The following is a 19,579-nucleotide window of genomic DNA, read 5'->3' on the forward strand; positions in this document are numbered from 1 at the left end:
CTGAGTGAATACTGACGAAAAGTAATCATTAAGTGCCTCTCCAATCTCTTCAGCCTCCACACGCAACTTCCCATTACTCTCCTTGATTGGACCTATTCCTACCCTAGTCATTCTTTTATTCCTAACATACCTATAGAAAGCCTTAGGGTTTTCCCTAATCCTACCAACTAAGGACCTTTCATGTCCCCTCCTTGCTGCTCTTAGCTCTCTCTTCATGTCCTTCCGGGCTACCTTATAACTCTCAATCGCCCCTGTTGAACCTTCACGCCTCATCTTTACAAAGGCCGCCCTCTTCCATTTAACAAGGGATTCCAATTCCTTATTAAACCACGGCTTCCTCACACGACCCTTTCCTCCCTGCCTGATAGATACGTACTTATCAAGGACACTCAATAGTTGCTCCTTGAACAAGTTCCACATATCAATTACGCTCTTGCCTTCGAATCTACTTTTCCAATCCACCCATCCTAAGTCATGCCTCAACGCATCATAATTTCCCTGCCCCCAGCTATAACTCTTGCCCTGTAGTACACACTTATCCCTCTCCATCACTAGATCTATGTACATAGACCCCAAGATCCCTCTGTTCCTCCACCTGACTAAGAACCCTACCATTAACCCTGTATTCTGCATTCTTATTTGTCCTTTCAAAATGGACAACCTCACACTTGGCAGGGTTGAACTCCATCTGCCACTCCTCAGCCCAGCTATGCATCATATCTAAGTCCCTCTGCAGCCGACAACAGCCCTCCTCACTGTCCACAACTCCACCTATCTTCGTATCATCTGCAAATTTACTGACCCACCCTTCGACTCCCTCATCTAAGTCATTAATAAAAATTACAAACAGCAGAGGACCCAGAACTGAACCCTGCGGAACTCCACTTGTAACTGGGCTCCAGGCTGAATATTTACCATCTACCACCACTCTCTGCCTTCGACCGGTTAGCCAGTTTTCTATCCAATTGGCCAAATTTCCCTCTATCCCATGCCTCCTGACTTTCCGCATAAGCCTACCATGGGGAACCTTATCAAATGCCTTACTAAAATCCATGTACACTACATCCACTGCTCTACCCTCATCCACATGCTTGGTCACCTCCTCGAAGAATTCAATAAGACTTGTAAGGCAAGACCTACCCTTCACAAATCCGTGCTGGCTGTCCCTAATCAAGCAGTGTCTTTCCAGATACTCGTAAATCCTATCCCTCAGTACCCTTTCCATTACTTTGCCTACCACAGAAGTAAGACTAACTGGCCTGTAATTCCCGGGGTTATCCCTATTCCCTTTTTTGAACAGGGGCACAACATTCGCTACTCTCCAGTCCCCTGGTACCACCCCAGTTGCCAGTGAAGACGAGAAGATCATTGCTAACGGTACTGCAATTTCCTCTCTTGCTTCCCACATAATCCTAGGATATATTCCGTCAGGCCCGGGGGTCTTGTCTATCCTCAAGTTGTTCAAAATGTCCAACACATCTTCCTTCCTAACAGGTATCTCTTCTAGCTTATCAGTCCGTTTCACACTCTCCTCTTCAACAATACGGTCCCTCTCGTTCGGAAATACTGAAGAGAAGTACTTGTTCAAGACCTCTCCTATCTCTTCCGACTCAATACACAGTCTCCCACCACTGTCCTTGATCGGACCTACCCTCGTTCTCGTCATTCTCAGGTTTCTCACATATGCATAGAATGCCTTGGGGTTATCCTCGATCCTATCCGCCAGGGATTTTTCATGCCCTCTCTTAGCTCTCCTAATCCCTTTCTTCAGGTCCCTTCTGGCTATCCTGTATCCCTCCACTGCTCTGTCTGAACCTTGTTTCCTCAACCTTATGTAAGCCTCCTTCTTCCTCTTTACTAGACATTCAACCTCCCTCGTCAACCAAGGCTCCCTCACACGACCATTTCTTTCCTGCCTGATCGGTACATGCATATCAAGGACACGTCGTATCTGCTCCTTGAAAAAGTTCCACATTTCCACCACATCCTTCCCTGACAGCCTCTGCTCCCAACGTCTGCTCCTCAAATCCTGTCTTACAGCATCGTAATTTCCCTTCCCCCAATTGTAAAAACTTCCTTGTTGTGCGCACCTATCTCTCTCCATAACCAAGGTGAAAGTCACAGAATTGTGGTCGCCATCACCAAAATGTTCACCCACTAACAAGCCCACCACTTGTCCCGGTTCATTACCGAGTACCCAATCCAATATGGCCTCCCCTCTGGTTGGACAATCTCCATACTGCGTTAGAAAAGCTTCCTGGACACACTGCACAAACACCGCCCCATACAATCTACTTGATCTAAAGAGCTTCCAATCAATATTTGGGAAGTTGAAATCGCCCATGACTACGACCCTGTGGCTACGACATGACTCCGACGACATGTTTCAGCTCTGATCGGAGCTTGGCCCCATTTTATTGTTCCTCTTTAAAAAAACCAAGAACGGAGTCTACTTGAGCCAACGAACAGTTTTTCGACAAAAAGGGACTTGCTTTGTGCCACATCTCTCCTCACTTAACAAAAACATCAATGCTAAAAGGTGGCTGCATTTTTAACCCTTCAAATCCAGTTAGTAGTCTCAAAACTGACAGATATACTGTACCAATTGTAAACATTCAAACATGCACAAACCCATACAAAACCAGGCTATGGTATACCCACCGACGAACACCTCCGTATCTCATTCTAGTCTTTGTAACTCATCAGCTTTCACGTTTTCGCGATCTGCCACATGCACAATTGTCAGATTGAATGGCTGCAACAACAAGTCCATCTAACCAGTCTGGCATTTTTGTCTTTAATTTTTTCCACAAATGTCAATCTGTTGTGATCAGTTTATACCATTGTCTCAGATGCATTGATGGTAATATAAACACAGTTATGGTGTAATGCCAAAACCAAATTTAAAGTCTCTTTCTCCACCGTTGAACATTTCTGTTGATGTACGTTCGACTTCCCAGAAAAACACCAGATCAGTCTTTCTATTCCCTCATCATCCTCCTGCAGGAACACTGAACCAATACCCACATCACTGGCATCGATAGCCACCTTGAAAGTCTTCGTGTAATCTTGTGTAGCTAATATTGGGGCAGTGTCTAACACAGGTTTTAGGCTGGAAAATGTCTTTTGACAGTCCTCTGTCCACTGAGATTTCTTGCCCTTGACAATTCGGTGAGTGGAGCAGCCACACTGCTTAAAGTTTGGGACAAACTTTCAGTAAAATCCAGTCAATCCCAGGAACCGTAGTACGAGATATTTCTTTTTGTCGACGGTGTGGAACATTCCCGAACTGATTTCGTTTTTGTATCTCATGGGGCCATTGGTCAATGTCCAATAACATGACCCAGGAACGTGACTTGGCTTTCTCAAATTCACTTTTAGCTAGGTTTACCAGCAAGCCTGCCTTCTGAAGTCAATCAAACAAGTCCGATAAATGCTGTAAATATTCCTTTCATAAGTGACTAAAAACTACCATGTGACCAATGTACACCACATAGTTGGGTAATCCGACAATGACCTCATTATCAGTCTCTGAAACGTGGCTGGATCGTTTTACATATCAAATGCCACAACTTTGAACTGAATCCATTTAGTGTGATGAAATCCGAAATTGCCTTTGCTCTCTCTGATAGAGGTCCTTGCCAGTAGCCTCTGAGCAAGTCCAACTTAGAAATGTAAATAGCTTCTCCTACTTTTTCAACACAGATCTCAAACATGGAATACGATATGCATCAGTCTTTGTAACGAAATTGAGTTTGTGATAGTCCACACATGTCCACTGGTAACATCTGGCTTTGGCGCCATGACTATACATGAGATCCAAGCACAGTAACTCATTTTGATTATGCCATCTTGGAGCATGTGCTCTATTTCCTTCTGAACCTGTGCCAACTTTATAGGATAATGCCTTTAAGGATGTTATTTAATCAGAACAGCATCTCCTGTGTCGACATTATGCACATTTATGTTCGTACTTCCCAGTTTATTTCCACATGTCTCTCCAAGATATCGTAATAACTCTTTCAGGTCACTATGTTTTTCTCGTGGAAGGTAACACAGTAATTTATCGCAATTTTTGGCAACTTTCTCATTGTTCAATTTGATATTAGGAATGTCCAGTTCAGAATCCTCTAAACGTGGGTCTTCCATCTGTGCTGTAATCATTAATACCTTCTCCTCTTGCTTTCCTTCCCTATCAAAATACCTGTTCAGCATATTCACATGACACACTCTGTGAGATTTCTTCCTGTCTGGAGTCCGTACCAAGTAGTTCACCTCATTCAATTTCTTCCCAATTTGATAAGGGACACTAAAACTTGCTTCTAAAGGCTCAGCTGTTACTGGAAGTAACCTTATTTCAAATTTCAAAATTGCGAATTTGTGATTTCTGATCGACTTACTGTTTCATTGTATGCTGCGATACTTTTAAATGCTGTCTAGCCAACTCTCCAGCTCTATTTAATCATTCCCTAAAATTTGACACATTGTCCAAATGGGTGGTCTCTGAATTCTGCCTTATTAATTTCTCCTTAACCAATGTTAACGGTCCTTTTACTTCATGCCCAAAAATTAATTCAAATAGTCTGAATTTGGTCGATTCATTCTGTGCGTCTCTGATCACAAATAGTTAAAAAGGAATTTCCTTATCACAATCATCTGGATTATCCTGACCATAAACCCTCAACATGATTTTCACTGTTTGATGCCATCTTGTTCATGCTCACTGTGATTCCGAATACGACGTAGTAGATTTGAATTGCTTTAATGCCAAGTTATCCATCACCTTCTTGAATAGTTCGGATGTGAGGATTGATCTGCCTGGATCTCTATTGGTAGTCCGTATCTACGTAAAAAAAAGTGTTTTTTTTCTGCAACTCTTTTAGCTGAAACGCTGCATAATGGGTCTGCCTCTGGAAATCCAGTCAACACGTCCATTATTGTTAAGAAGTACGTATTCCCACTTAGACTTTGCGATAGGGGACCTACACAATCTATCAAGTCTCTTGTGAAAGGTTCCTCAAATGCTGGAATAGGTATTAAAGTTGCAGGTTTTATTACTGCGTGTGTGACATGTTTGAGACATTTGGCAATATTCACTACATCTTTGTGTAGTCCAGCCCAGTGAAAATAACTTTGTATTTCAGCCTGTAATGTCCTCACCCCGAAATGATCTCATGTGCCACTCGCAGCACCTCCTTTCTATACCCAACAGATTTGATGAATTTCTGTGCACGTCTGATCTGCTTCAATGTGTGCTGATCTCCATATCTGCATTAAAACATCATTTGCTAAGTAATAACACACAGGAATGCATTCATTCTCTTTCTTGCTAAATATCTTTTGATATAACTTCTGTAACTCCATATCTTTCTGCTGTAATTCAATCAGCTTAGCAGAGCTAAAAATACGTTCATGTTTTCCTACTCCCTCCATCTGTTTTCCATTTATCTGATCAAAAAGAAACTTTCGGATAACTCTACGTCAGCTTCGTTATCTGTGCCTTTATCCTGCTTAAACCTGTGCTTCTGTGATCTTCTGGTGATGCAATCAGGGGAAATTCCTGGATAAACATTCTCCAGGTCTTCAGTTGCCCGCATCTCCACTGGCTTTTCAACGAGAGTCGGCAGCACGCCTACGAGTGAAGCAGCTATATTATTTGCAAGGACAAATTTTATTCCTAGAGCTGAGAGTTAGGGGTCTAGTACACCTACCGCACATGCTCCAATCTTCTCTGGACACTCTAGCCTCACTTTACATAACTGAGCACTTTTTGCCTCACTATGAATTCCTGTTACCAGCACATTTTCTGGAAATAGTCTCTCAAGAGTGCATAAAGCCTCACCCTTCAGCATTACAGACTGAAAAGATCCTGTTTCAATTAATATTGAAACCTTCTTACCAATTACTCCTGGCCTATGTGATTAAACTTTACCCTTTCATGTAAGTTTTGTTTGCAGATTTAGTACGTCCACTGATCGTCTTGTACACTTTGAGGCAATTGCCTCACTTCCTTTCTGCTTTTTGTTACAAGGAGACAGTGAGGACTGCAGATGTTGGAGATGTAGATTCCTGAAGAAGGGCTTATGCCCGAAACGGCGATTCTCCTTTTCCTTGGATGCTGCCTGACCTGCTGCGCTTTTCCAGCAACACATTTTCAGCTTTTAGTTACGAGTCCAACAAAACTTCCAGGCTTGTCTGGTTATCCTACATCTGGTTTACTCCCAGCCTATCAACACTGTGATTTTGTGTGGCCCTCTTTTTTACAATGAAAACACGACAGGTTTTTAACTTCGTTGTCCCCCTCAAGGTTTTCTTTATTACTGTGGTAAATTATCCTTATGATCTACACTGTGATCTACCTTTCCCTTTGCACGTGAGGATATCTCTTTGCTCCAATTTCTGTCCCACAGAGACCAGAACTGGTTCTGGAAGCCAAACCAAGTTTATGGACCAGTTCATAATCATCAGCCATTTCAGTTGCTAACCTTGCTGTTTACACTCTCTGCTCTTCCACCTGAGTTTGCACTACTTCAGACAGTTAATTTTTGAATTCCTCCAAGTGTTAACCTCTTTAAGGGCATCATAGCTTTGCTTGAATTTTAAAGCTCTCATCCAACTATCGAAATTAGTCTGTTTGATCCTTACAAACTCAGTGTAGGTTTCACCAGGATCTCTCATTAAATTCCTGAAATGTTGCCTATGCAGACAAAATGTTTTTTTAACCTCCTTATACTCCCCAGATACCTCCTCTGATAGGGATATGAATACCTCATCAGTTCTACCTACAAGTTTCGTTTGGATCAACAAAATCCACATAGCCTCTGGTCACTGCATTTCTTTAGCCAACTTTTCAAATGAGATGAAAAGGGCATCATATTCTTATCAAATTGAGGCGATGCTTGAACATACTCAAACAAATTCTCACTAGGCTTCTGACTACCATGGGCTTGCTCATCCTCACTCTCTTCGTAACTAAGCACACCCTCAGCCGTTATCTCCAGCTTTTTACACTGACTTTTCTTTTTAATTGTCAGTTTTTGTTCTTCAAAAGTTCTCTCTTTCTCTCTCCCCTATTGCTCTCTCTTTTGCCATTCTTTCTTTTTACTCTCTGTTCTGTTGCTTTCTTTTTTCCCCCTCTTCTGTATTTTATCGAAAGTCAAATGTTTCATTTTGGATATTAGTTTGATTGGGTTGAGAAAACTTAGAAGAGTAATGGCTCTTTCAGCCGCCAAAAGTTTTCTGGGTGTGCATGCAGTGACTTTGGAAATTTTACGAAAAATGAATAAGATCAAGTTGCAAGAATTAGCAGAGAAGCTGGAATTGGAACTGACTGCTTCTGTGAGGAAATGAGAGATAATTACAGCGGTATCTCGTCAGTTAAACTTGCTGGAGAAACCACCAGAATCAGAGATGGCAAGAATTCAGTTGCAAATGAAACATCTTGAGCTAACGGCGAGAGTTAAGGAAAGGGCAGCCAAATTCCTTCACACTCTCCTCCCGATACCATCACTGCAGGGATTAGTCTGGTGAAACTCCATTACACCGTCTCTCTGTACCAAGGAGATCATTGATTATAAATGAAAGAAAATACTGTCTCAAGTATACTCCACAACTGCAGGACGGTGTCTTCACTCTTATTCTTTAATCATTTTGTAATGAACGATACTACTCAGTTGTTGTGCTGATTACTTGCTGAGTCATAGAGTGAAAGAGATGCACAGCATGGAAACAGATCCTTCGGTCAGACCTCTCCGTGCCGACCAGATATCCCAACCCAATCTAGTCCCACCTGCCAGTATCCAAATGCTCTGTATGAATTCTTTTAGTGCCCCGTGATCAAGGACATCCAGCTCCTTTTCACCAAGAACACTTCCCATTATCTCGCCTTCTCATAAATACAAAATGAGAATGATGGCATTTTTTGACAATCATTTATTTGCCTCATGAAGCAAAGTCACAGCAACAACAACATCACTGTTGCCATTCGAGTTGATTGGTGATGCTGAGGAGGCGATGGCCGAGCTGTATTATTTCCGAGTATTAATCCAGCGAATCAGGTAATGCCCTAGACACCGGATCTGAATCCCACAATGGCAAATGTTGGAAATTAAATTCAATATCAGGAAGTAAGAATCAAATGAAACAATGAAACCAATGTCGATTGTCCTACTTTGCACCCTCATGCCCTTCAGAAAAGGAAATCTACCATCTTTAGCTGGTGGGGCTTACATATTACACCACAACAATGTGGTTATCTCTCAGTTGCAGTTTGAAATAGCCAAGCCAGTCACTCAGTTATATCAGTCACTTCAAAGCCTCAAAGAAAAGAAACCGCATGGACCTCAGCACTGACTACTTACAGCCCACAGACTGCAGTGGGTCAGGAAGGCAGCTCACCAACACCTTCTCAAGACCAATGAGGAAAGGGAATTAAATACTGGCCCAGCATCACATTACTGAATAAAAGACGATGATCACACTCAGGGAAGAGAGAACAACAGACATAAATAACTTTAAACAGGGATTTTGACATATACCTTACATGGTCATGATTATCAATAATATGGGAACGGGAAAAACATAAGTAATGTTTAATTTCAGTTTTTATTTCCATCACAGCTGACCATAAACAATCCCATGGTTTGTTTCTTTCTCGCTATCTCTCTCTTTTTCCATCTATTCAACTCAATCCTTCTCCTCTTCATAACAGATGTCGGTGTCACCAAAATCAATCACACTATTTCCCAACTGTGTTCAGTTCCGACGTATGAATCGAATTGCCAATTCTATTTTTCTCTCGACCCGAGGGCGCTGCCAAATCTGCTCAATTTGTCTGGCACTTTCTCGTTCTTTATTGTTTCTGATCTATTGCATCATTCTTTGCTTAATTTAACCATTAATTTTGTTATTATTTGGAATATCTGTATTGCTGACAGGGGCAGCATTTGTTGACCTAACCAAATGTCATTTACTGTGACGTCATTCTTTCAGGTAGTACAGAACCAAGCACATTGCTGTGGGTCTCACATCAATCTTAAGTCAGACCAGAGAGTAACGCAAGATTTATTTACCAAAGGACATTAGTGAAATAGATAAACGTAAATGCTGGAGATGTAATGGTTGTTATTAGTAAAACTTGCTTTTTTCCCAATTCCTGTCTTGTGTATTTACTTTCTGACATCGTCTGTGGTAGGATGTGGAACAGAATCTTTCTGTGTAATAACCTGTGCATCTGAATTACATTTCTTCCGAATTATTGCTCTGAGAGAGTGTTCCTGGCATTAAGTTATTTTAGAGACAAGAACAAAGATGTGATAGAAATATTTGCAACTGAAAGAGTGCTTAGAAGAGAGGTGGAACCATAACGTCTGAATTTTACCGAAGCATAGATAATAGATCATGAAGCGTCAGCATTGAAGCCAAGATGGTGACTGGGCATATAATCGAGCTGGTAGTGGGTTGGTTTGGTGATGGACAGAATACTGAGACATAAATGAATTCAGGGATGAAAGATACTTCGGTATTGTGAACAGTCTTGTTCTCAGATGTTTGTGAGTGCGGGGGTGTGGGTCGTTCTGAAATTTGTGAGTACTTAATGGAATTTGCATTTGAAACTGAAGACAATAGTTTTCGTCTTTGACAAATATAGATAACAGAAATAGCAAAGAAGTTCGTCATGGTTGAAGAGATTAATAAATGGATAGAGATGAAGAAACTTACCTGGAACACCAACAATTGCGAGGATAGGATAGTAACCCGCCTGGATAATCATCAGTGCACCCCATATCCGAAATGTTGACCAAGACGAGGAAAAATAGTAAAGACCATCGGATAAACTCCTGTCCATTGTTGCAGCATTCCAGTCTAATGTTCTCAGATTCTGATCCATTAATGGATCATTCCAGACTATTCTCAGATGTTTAAATCTGATTTTTGTGTCTCTGCAGCTGTGTCCCTTTGAGCGTTGGAGTTGATGCATCTGCTGCTACAATGGAATAAACCATTGCAAGAGGCCCCTTACTAATAGGAGACGGAAAACATCCAGTGACACAACCAGGATCCATGGAGACTGGCATCAATCACAGTCACTGAACAAACAGCTCCATTTAACCCCTTTCAGTATGGTTCCTTCAGTTCACAAAAACTGCTGGACTGGATTGAATATTGGCACCGCTGGCTATTGATCACATATCCCATAACCCATTGCTCTCGTGAAGTTAGTAGTGAGGGAGAATGGTGCATGTTTTCTTATCGCAGGCTAGATGATTCTGCTGCGTTATCCGTTTGCAATACTGTTACCGGCTGAACCTCTCACCACCCTCAAAAACCACAATCTACATGCTGTTACCGTGCAGATCTCTCCTCAACTAGAACAGGCACCAGCCAATATATTTACAGTAGATATATTTGCACTCCAATACATAGGAAATGTGAATTGAACTGGGCGTTCCTTTAATGGATCTAATATGGCAATTTTGTATCTTCAACACTCAATGTGTTTCAGCATTTTTTAAAATATAAACTCACAAACACCTTAACACACTCTATTAAGCATAAGTTTCTTCACTTTCTCCTCATGGTAGCATCATGCCAGGGTTTAGTCTGGTGAAACCCCTTTGGACTGAATCGCTGACAAGGTCATTATTTATAAAGCTGATTCAACCTGTACACAATACCCCTAACAGTCTCTCAACAAAACACTATCATTTGGAAAGATACATTTACTCTGGTACTTTAATCATTTTGCATGAAGAGCCACATATCATTTACTTCATGCTGCGTAAAAATTCTGTTTGTGACTTATGACCAAGCACATCTAGGTCTGTTTCAACAACAGCACTTCCCAACCTCTCACTATTTACTGAACATAAATGTGAATGATGATATTTGTTGTTCATATCTGAAGTACTTTATATCTTCCGATGAGCTATTGCACAAACACTGATCCTTCACTCCAGATAATTATACTATTCTCTTCATTCTCTCGATTATCCAACTTTTAATACATTCGGTGTATTCCACCCCTACCTACCCATGGACTCTAACATTCCCCACTCATCTGTATTCAACCATGTCAAACATCTACTGAAAATTCAAATACTTCATTCCCACTGGTTCTCAATTGTCGATGTCACAACGGACAATCTCCACAAAATCCACAGGTTTATCAAAGTTCAAGATCATTTCCCCTTCCTGAATCATGTCATTATTTTCCAAGTGTCTAGTTGTCACATTCCTCACAAAAGGTTCCAATGTTTTTCTCACAGCTTATATCAAGCTAACCACTGTTTAGTTTGCTGTTTGCTCTCTCCGTTCTGTTTTAAATATTTAGGTTTACAATAGCTGCTTTCAAGTCTGGAGGATCCTTTCCAGAATCTAACCAGCTTTGAAGAATAATCAGTAATTGTTTCACAAGCTCTACTGCCACCTCCTCAATACTTTAGAAGGTAGCTCATCAGATGCAGCAATATACCAACCTTAAATACAATGAGATTTTGAAAGACATACCTTTTGTTAATTCTAATTTCCTGCTGTTCCTCATTTTCACCAGTCACTCTGTTCCCTTGTATTTCTGGAAGTTTCTTTCTGTATCTTTCTCAGGGAGATAGGCACAATATATTGCTCTCAGCGGACAGATGGGTCCTGTCAGCCAGTGAATATATCGGAGGACTGCACTCCGGTGATGATGGATATGTTACTCACCCCTGCCTTGAAAGTTCCAGAATTAATCCATTTTAATTTATGGTGAGCATTAACACAGTCCTGTCACTGGTGTGAGGCTACACAGTATATTGAAGGAGGGGACACAGCTCCGTGAACACCTCAATTTTGAAACAAACTGGTTTCATACCTGACACCTGGTCCAGCTTAGACAAATGTCCCGGGAAATCCCAGGAAAGATAATGTACTGTCCTGCACCTCCCTATTTATAGAGCTTTCCTTCCGTGGAGCCTCATCTCCATTTGTTTACCATTGACACAGACACTCTGTAAATGCAGTGTTTCGAGTGGGGTCAGCAGACCCAGCAGCTGACAATACAAACCCGAGATAAGCATCCACAGTAACTCCACTGATTTTCCAATGACAGGAACAAGTCAATTCCCCACACGGAAAGTGCACGCGCTCAGGGTTGAAAACTATTTCCACTCCTGCGTTTCTCTTCCTGGCTGAGAAAGCCGTTGCATCTCTGCACACTCCCACAGTAAGAGGTTCTCTCTCCAAAGAAGCAGTTGACAATGTAGCATTAACTTCCTCTATATCTCAGCAACTATAAGGGCAGCACCAGTATTGCTAATGGATTCGATCATCACACCCAGAGAAGAGAGATAAGGGAACCTAATTCACTTTAAACAGGGACATATCTAAATGGACGCGATATTCAGGAATATGGGAAATGGGGAAATGTGAGAATAACTTGCCATTTTGTTTTCCTTTCAGTTCATCATCACTTTTCATTTCTTTTTTCTGGCCATTTCACAATCCATTCAATTTAAACCTAGCCCCCAACTCTCTCTCCAACTCAACCATCCATGATACCTGGATAAATAATATTATTTCCCAGTTTGTTTTCAGTTGTGAAGCAGGGTCAAAACATTATCTGCATTTCTCCTGACAGAGACTGCCATACCTGCGAGATGCTCTAACACTTTCAGATGCTGGAGAATTTTATTTTCGATCCCTAGAACCCACCGTTTTTCATTTATTTCACCTTTAATGTTGTTTCACGGGGTGCCAGCATCACGGGCAAGGGCAGCATTTTTTTTTCCCATCACTAATTGTCCTTGACCACGCGGCCATTTGTCAAGACAAAATGGAGCCAACAATGTTGCTGTGAGTCTGAAGTTACACTGAGCTCAGATTGGGTAATAATGTTAAGTTTATTTAACAAAGACTATCAGTAAAATGATAAAAATAAATCTTAATGGTTTCTGGTTTCCATGAGTGAAATTAGGTTTTATTCCAATTTTTGTCATTCGAATTTAAGCTCTGACATCGGCTGTGGTAGGACGTTAAACACTGCCTTGGAGTCATAGCCTGTACCTCTGAATTACCCGTCTAGTTACATGATCACTCTGATACAGAGTCCTTATTGCCTAGTCCGTATTCCCTAGTTCCTGCCAGAGAGAGATGGCGGAGAAATCAGTTTAACTACCAACAATAAAAAGGATTTTGGGGAAAAAAGCGAAAGGGAGATTGAGAGACAATTTCATGTAAGATCATAGGTTTTAGAATGCTGAAATAATCTCATTTCGACAGTATCCTACAACATGAGCCAGTATTCCCAGGATGATAGGTGAAGGGGATATTGGCGTCAATAAAAATGAGGGAAGGTTTTAGATGAACATTTGTTCTGCAACTTTGTAACTGGGTGTGGGGTCAGCAGAGTCTTCAACTCATTGGGCTGAATCTAATAATAGTTTACCTCAGTGACATTTTTATTGAGTGTGACAAAGGGATTATCTGTACGAGACTGAACTAGTTTCATGGCGCTATCTTATCGAAATCACCACATTAACTACCCACTCAAACTCATAGTGTTCCTCGCATTCAATGCCACCCCAATTCTCCAACCCAACATGGCTGGAGGGACTCACCATTGCACTGATGCCCCTGGCTATTCTATGATCACTGACACTGGTGCCATCTTTCAAAGGCCAATGGGCACACTGTTGTACTTCCTCAGTTTTAAGCCACCCTGCACAGTTGACCCCGAGCATGGCAGGTAAGGGGAGCTAACACCACGGTTTTTCATCAGAGGCACAGAGATCCTATGGATGGGCTAGTAAAGGCGGCCCATTCTCTTCTCAGAGGAGGCAAACCACCAGCCCCACCGAGCATGGTCTGAGCTCAGCACCCAGCTCAGTGCAGTATCTGCGGTCTCGCTCTCTCTCTCTCTCTCTCTCACACACACACACACACACACACACACACACACACACTTTGAATATGGAATTTTCCAGATAGTGTTCCAAAGAATTCCCATTTTCAGGTATAGGAACTTTCAGTCATTCAACCCCATGGGTTCCTGCAAAAATATGGACTTATTTTATTACTAATCACAGTTAGTAATACTGGCCATTTCACTTTGTCTCACTTTATTGTATTCAGCCAAACACTGCTTCTCAACACTTAATCCGTTATGAAATACAATTTTGAGCAGAGAACATTTTATCCTCAGCTGTTATCTTGACGGTTATCTGAACTGTACCATTTTCCTTGTTATGAAAGTTTCTCTTGCCCTTTGCCTGTGCCTGTTTCTGTGTGTAACAGTTACACTGTCTCCCACTCAGTTGGCTGAATGACTGGTTTGTGATGCAGAGGGAGGCGAACAGCGCAGGTTAAATTCCCCACACTGACAGAGGTTACCATGAAGGGGACACTCTCTCAACAATGGGCAATCGAGCATGGCCAATCCACTCTAAGCTGTACATCTTTGTACTCTGGGAGGAAACTGGACCATTGGGAGGGGACCCACACAGATACGTGGGGAATGTTCAAACTCACCTGAGGTTGGAATTGAAACCAGCTCCTTGGTGATGTGCGGCCGCAGTGCTAACCACATATCCATTATACTCCTCAGTTAGTTCTGTTAATTACATGTAGCTGACTGAAGTAATCCAACTGGCTTGTTCTGAAAGTGAACGTGACCCAGTATTAGACCTTTATCATCGGCCATATCGCCAACCTGGTTACATTTAAAATTTGTTGTGAGCAGTGGAGGAGTGGGAATAGAAAAGGAAACAGTGACACCCTCCATCCTCAGTCAGAACCGGACTGAGGAGAAATTCACAAAGTGGGAATTCATTCAAGTGGGAATTCTCTCGCCCAGAAGATTGGGAGGGCTGAATCTTCATATTATATCGAGGCTGACTTTGTCTGATTTTCCATAGACAGATGAATCAGGAATCATTGTGAAATCAGAGAAAAGTGCAGCTGGGAACACAATGAGATGAGCCATGACCTTATTGACTGGTGGAATAGTGTCAAAGTTCCGAATGGCCCAGTCGTGTCCATTCCATTCAGCCCTTCGGTCCTGCTGTGCAGGAGCAGATTGAGGCCACTCCGATGGTTTGGTGTTGTTTGGCAAATGTATAGGAAAATCCAGGCTGGGTCAGGCAGTGACTCCCCTCCCCCAATCCCTCTTTTCAGGCTTTCCCTCTCTGTAACTTCTGCTCCTGATGTAGGTCATGTTACAGGCCCAGATTCGCATTGAATAAGCCCCCATGCCCCACACAAGGTCAACTCAGACAAACCCTCTGCCGTCTCTGAATGCAACATTTTACATCATAACTTCCAGGAAAATAATCAAGTATTTTCCAAAAACATAAATAAGAATTTAAGAAATAGGAACCTGCGCTGTCATTCAAGAAGAACATGGCTGATCTACCCCACGGCTCAAATTCACTTTCCTGCTAATCCCTTGCATCCCTCAACTCGCTGAAATGTCACAAACCAATCCACCCGTCTGTAAATATAATCAGTGACACAATCTCCATAACTCTCGGGGTTAGGAAATTCCAGCCATTGACTACATTCTGAAAGAAGACATTTCTTTACATCTCAATTTGAAATCGATATTCCTTCTTCTGTGTCTACATATCTGACTACGAGACTCTGCTCTGGTGTGGAAACACATTCTCAAAACCGACCTTGTCAAGCCCCCTCTGTATCTTATCCGTTTCAGTAATGACACTCTCATTCATTTAAACCACAATGAATAATCACCTCAGCATTTTTGATGTATTCAATAATTTAATACTTTTTTCCAGGAACCAGTCTAATGAACCAACATTTCTGCATCAACATGCTGACATAATGTTTCAGATACAGGAACAGCCCAATCCGTTGTAGTTCTCCTTTTCTGGGAGTCCTCTCCATTTAATAACAGCCTGCCTTGTGGTTCTCAGTGTCATCCTTAAACTCGGATGTATATTGCACTCAGCTCCCGCCGTCAGGAGCTGAGTGCAGCTCTTGTAAGCAGCCTTTGCCATCGGACTGGTATTTGTGGTACTCCAGTAGATACATTTTTTCATAAAGATCGATGAATCATGACTCTCCGATTTGTAAGTGATTACCAAGTGCCATCCCATGCTAATCTATCCCAAACCACCCATCAGACTATGAGCTTCTGTCTTTTATAAGAACCTTTCCTTTGTGATACCTTGTGGAAAATCTCTGGAAAGCCTCATGTCTTCCATTCCCCCTTTATCAAGGCCATTTGTGACATTCTCATGGATTTCCAGAAAAAAACTTTGCATGATTTTACAGGCAAATGTAGTTCTCCTTTAACAAGACCATGCTGACTCTGTGTGAAGCTTTTCTAAATGTTCTGCATTTACTTCCTTAATAACAGACTCTCATAGATTCCCAGCAATAATGGTTAGGCTAAGTGTTTCCTGCTTTCAGTCTCGCTCGTTTCTTGAAGACAGGCGCCACATTGGAGGGTCTCCAGTTTCACTGGATCACTCCTTTAATCCAGAGAGCTATGGAATATTTCACACAGAGCCACCAGCCACTCTGTGACCACTTCTTTTAAAACCAGCTATGAATTGCTGATGACCTGTTTACCCTTGGATTAATCTGTTTGAGAATTGTCTTGTTCCTTCTGTTAGAGACTGCTCAATATTTTCCCTGCTGTTACCATTTTGCTTATACCATTGAAATATTTTCAGCACCTTTACCTGTGAGGACCGATGTGAAATGCAGGTGTAAATTATCTGTCTGTTCCCTGTATCCAGTTCCCCAGTCACACCCTCCAAATATCCTCAATATACTTTCCTGACTTCCTTTTTATCAAAGATCACACATCACACACACACCTCTTTAACTCTTCTTACATACATGGAAAAGCTCGTGCTGCTTGTTTTTATATTTCTTGCCAATTTACTGATATCACATCTTTTCTTCCCTTTTCTTTGCTTTCTATATTCATACAGCCTTATCACATACAAACACAATCTTTGGTCCAACTTGTTCTTGCCGGCCAGTTTTTCCAAACTAAACTATTCCCATCTTCTTGCATTTGGCCCATATGCCTCTAAACGGTCCCTATTCGCATGTTCATCCAAATGTCTTTTAAATGTTGGAGCTGTAGTTGCATCTGCCAGTCTTCCTCTGGCAGCTCATTCCATAAACACATCCCCCTCTGTGCAAAAAACAGTTCCTTCTTCGTCCCTTTTAAATTTTCCCTCTTCCACCAGAAACATATGGCTCTATGATTTAATTTTCCTATCCTGTGGAAAAGACCTCGGCTTTTCACTCTGCCCAAGTCTCCCCTGATTTTGTAAATTACTATAATGTCACCCCTCAACCTCCTATACTCCATCTGATACTAACTTCAAGAACAAGCATTTAAAGATAAGCACTGTAAATTTGAAACAATATTAAAAGTGACAGGTAAACAACGCTCAGCCCAAATTGGATACTCAATTGGCTTGATGGTAGAAAGCAGAGGCTAATACTGAAAGGATGCGTGTTGGACTTGAGGCCTGTGACTAGTCGAGTGTCTCAGGGGTCGGTACTGGGCCTATTACTGTTTGTTATCTATATCAATGATTTGCATGAGAAAGTGCAAAGCATGATTAGTAATTAGGCTGATGACAATAAAATAGGCAGGACTGTGAACAGTGAGAAACGTTATCAGAAATTGCAGCAGGACCTTTATCAGCTGGGGAAGTGGGCCGAGAAATGGCAAATGGAGATTAATATGTGGGATGTTGCTTTTTGAAAAGTCAAATCCAGGTTGGAATTTCGTGGTGAATGTTAGACGCTGAAGGATTGTAGTGGATCAGGGGGACCTTGGTGCTCAGATCCGTGGTTCTCTGAAAGTAGTTGCACGTAGACAGGGCAGTGAAAAAGGCTTTTGGCACACTGGCATTCATCAGTCAGGGCATTGAGTATAGACGTTCGAGAGTTATATTGCAGTTGGACAGGACGCTGGTGAGACATGCACTTGGAGTATTGTGTTCGGTTTTGTTCACTTGCCATAGGAAGGATATGATTAAATTGGAAAGAGGACAGAAGAAATTTACAAGGATGTTGCCAGTACTCAATGGTCTGAGTTGTAGGGAGAGTTTGGAGAGGCATTTTCCTTTAAGTGGAAGAAACTGAGGGGAAATCGTATAGAAATGTATAAGATCATGAGATGCGTCAATAAGGTGAATGCACTCATTCTTTTTCCCAGTTTTGAGAATCAAAGACTAGAGGACATTAGGTTAGAGGTGAAAGAATAAAAATGATCCAGAGCGCCAAGTTTATTACGCAGAGGTTAGTAGACATATGGAATTAGCAGACAACAGTTTGATTGAGGCACGTACATTAACAACATTCAAAAGGCTTTTAGACAAATACGCAGATAGGAAAGATTTAGAAGAATAAGGGACAAGGGTAGGGAAATGGAATTAGCATGGATGGACATTTTGGTCGGCACGGACCACTTTGGTCCAAAGGGCCTGTATCCAAGCTGCAGGACTCCATGATTCTAATATTCTAATGACAATTTCGTGTCTACCACTCCATGTTCAAACATTCAAGATTGTATGCAGGCGCCGTGTAAAATGCAGTATATTAACCTCTCTAGTCCTCAGAACAGGGTTATTAATGAGTCCTTCTGACCACACAACACCAAATCCAAAATAACCTGCTCTCTTGTTTGAGTCACAACATACTCTTCAACCAACCTGTTATACGCTTATGGAATTTACTTTTCACAACATTGGCAGTCACTTAGTTAACGCTGTTTAGACGCAATTTGAGATCATGCAATAATACAATATTTGCATCTCTAATTTACAGAGCATATAATGCACAGAATTTGCCCGAGAGCAAATCATACATTAATACACTAACACTTGGTTCTCCTTCCTATTTGTAAGATCTACCCAAACTGATTCTGTGGAAGCTGAGGGACAGGGTCTGTGGAGTTATGAGTGATAGACGTGAACAAGCCATTCTGGGAGGGTCACCTCGACGCTGACATGATCTGAAGAAATGAGCAGCGTCACAGGACAAGCATCAATATCCTCCCCACTCTGCTAGGTTAACTTTAACCGTACTCTCTCTGCGCCTTCACACTCACGACCTGTTATAGCACCTACCCCCTAACAAGGCTCATATTTTATCTCTAAATAAGGCTCAGGCACTACCACTCTCACTATTGAATTCAGCACCTACCATCCCCCCTCCCCCCCCCCCCCCTCCACCCCGCGCACTCTCTCCCTCCACTATACTCCCAACACTAATAACACTGTTCAAAGTTTGGGAGAAGATTTGTAGCTCGGGTGCTCGTTGTGGTGGTTCTGTTCGCCGAGCTGGGAATTTGTCTTGCAAACGTTTCGTCCCCTGTCTAGATGACATCCTCAGTGCTTGGGAGCCTCCTGTGAAGCGCTTCTGTGCAGTTTTCTCCGGCATTTATAGCGGCCTGTCTCTGCCGCTTCCGGTTGTCAGTTCCAGCTGTCCACTGTAATGGCCGGTATATTGGGTCCAGGTCGATGTGTTTGTTGATAGAGTCTGTGGATGAGTGCCATGCCTCTAGGAATTCCCTGCCTGTTCCCTGGCTGTGAACACCAACTAGCCACTA

Source organism: Chiloscyllium punctatum, chromosome 19 (assembly GCF_047496795.1).
Source record: "Chiloscyllium punctatum isolate Juve2018m chromosome 19, sChiPun1.3, whole genome shotgun sequence".
NCBI lineage: Eukaryota > Metazoa > Chordata > Chondrichthyes > Orectolobiformes > Hemiscylliidae > Chiloscyllium > Chiloscyllium punctatum.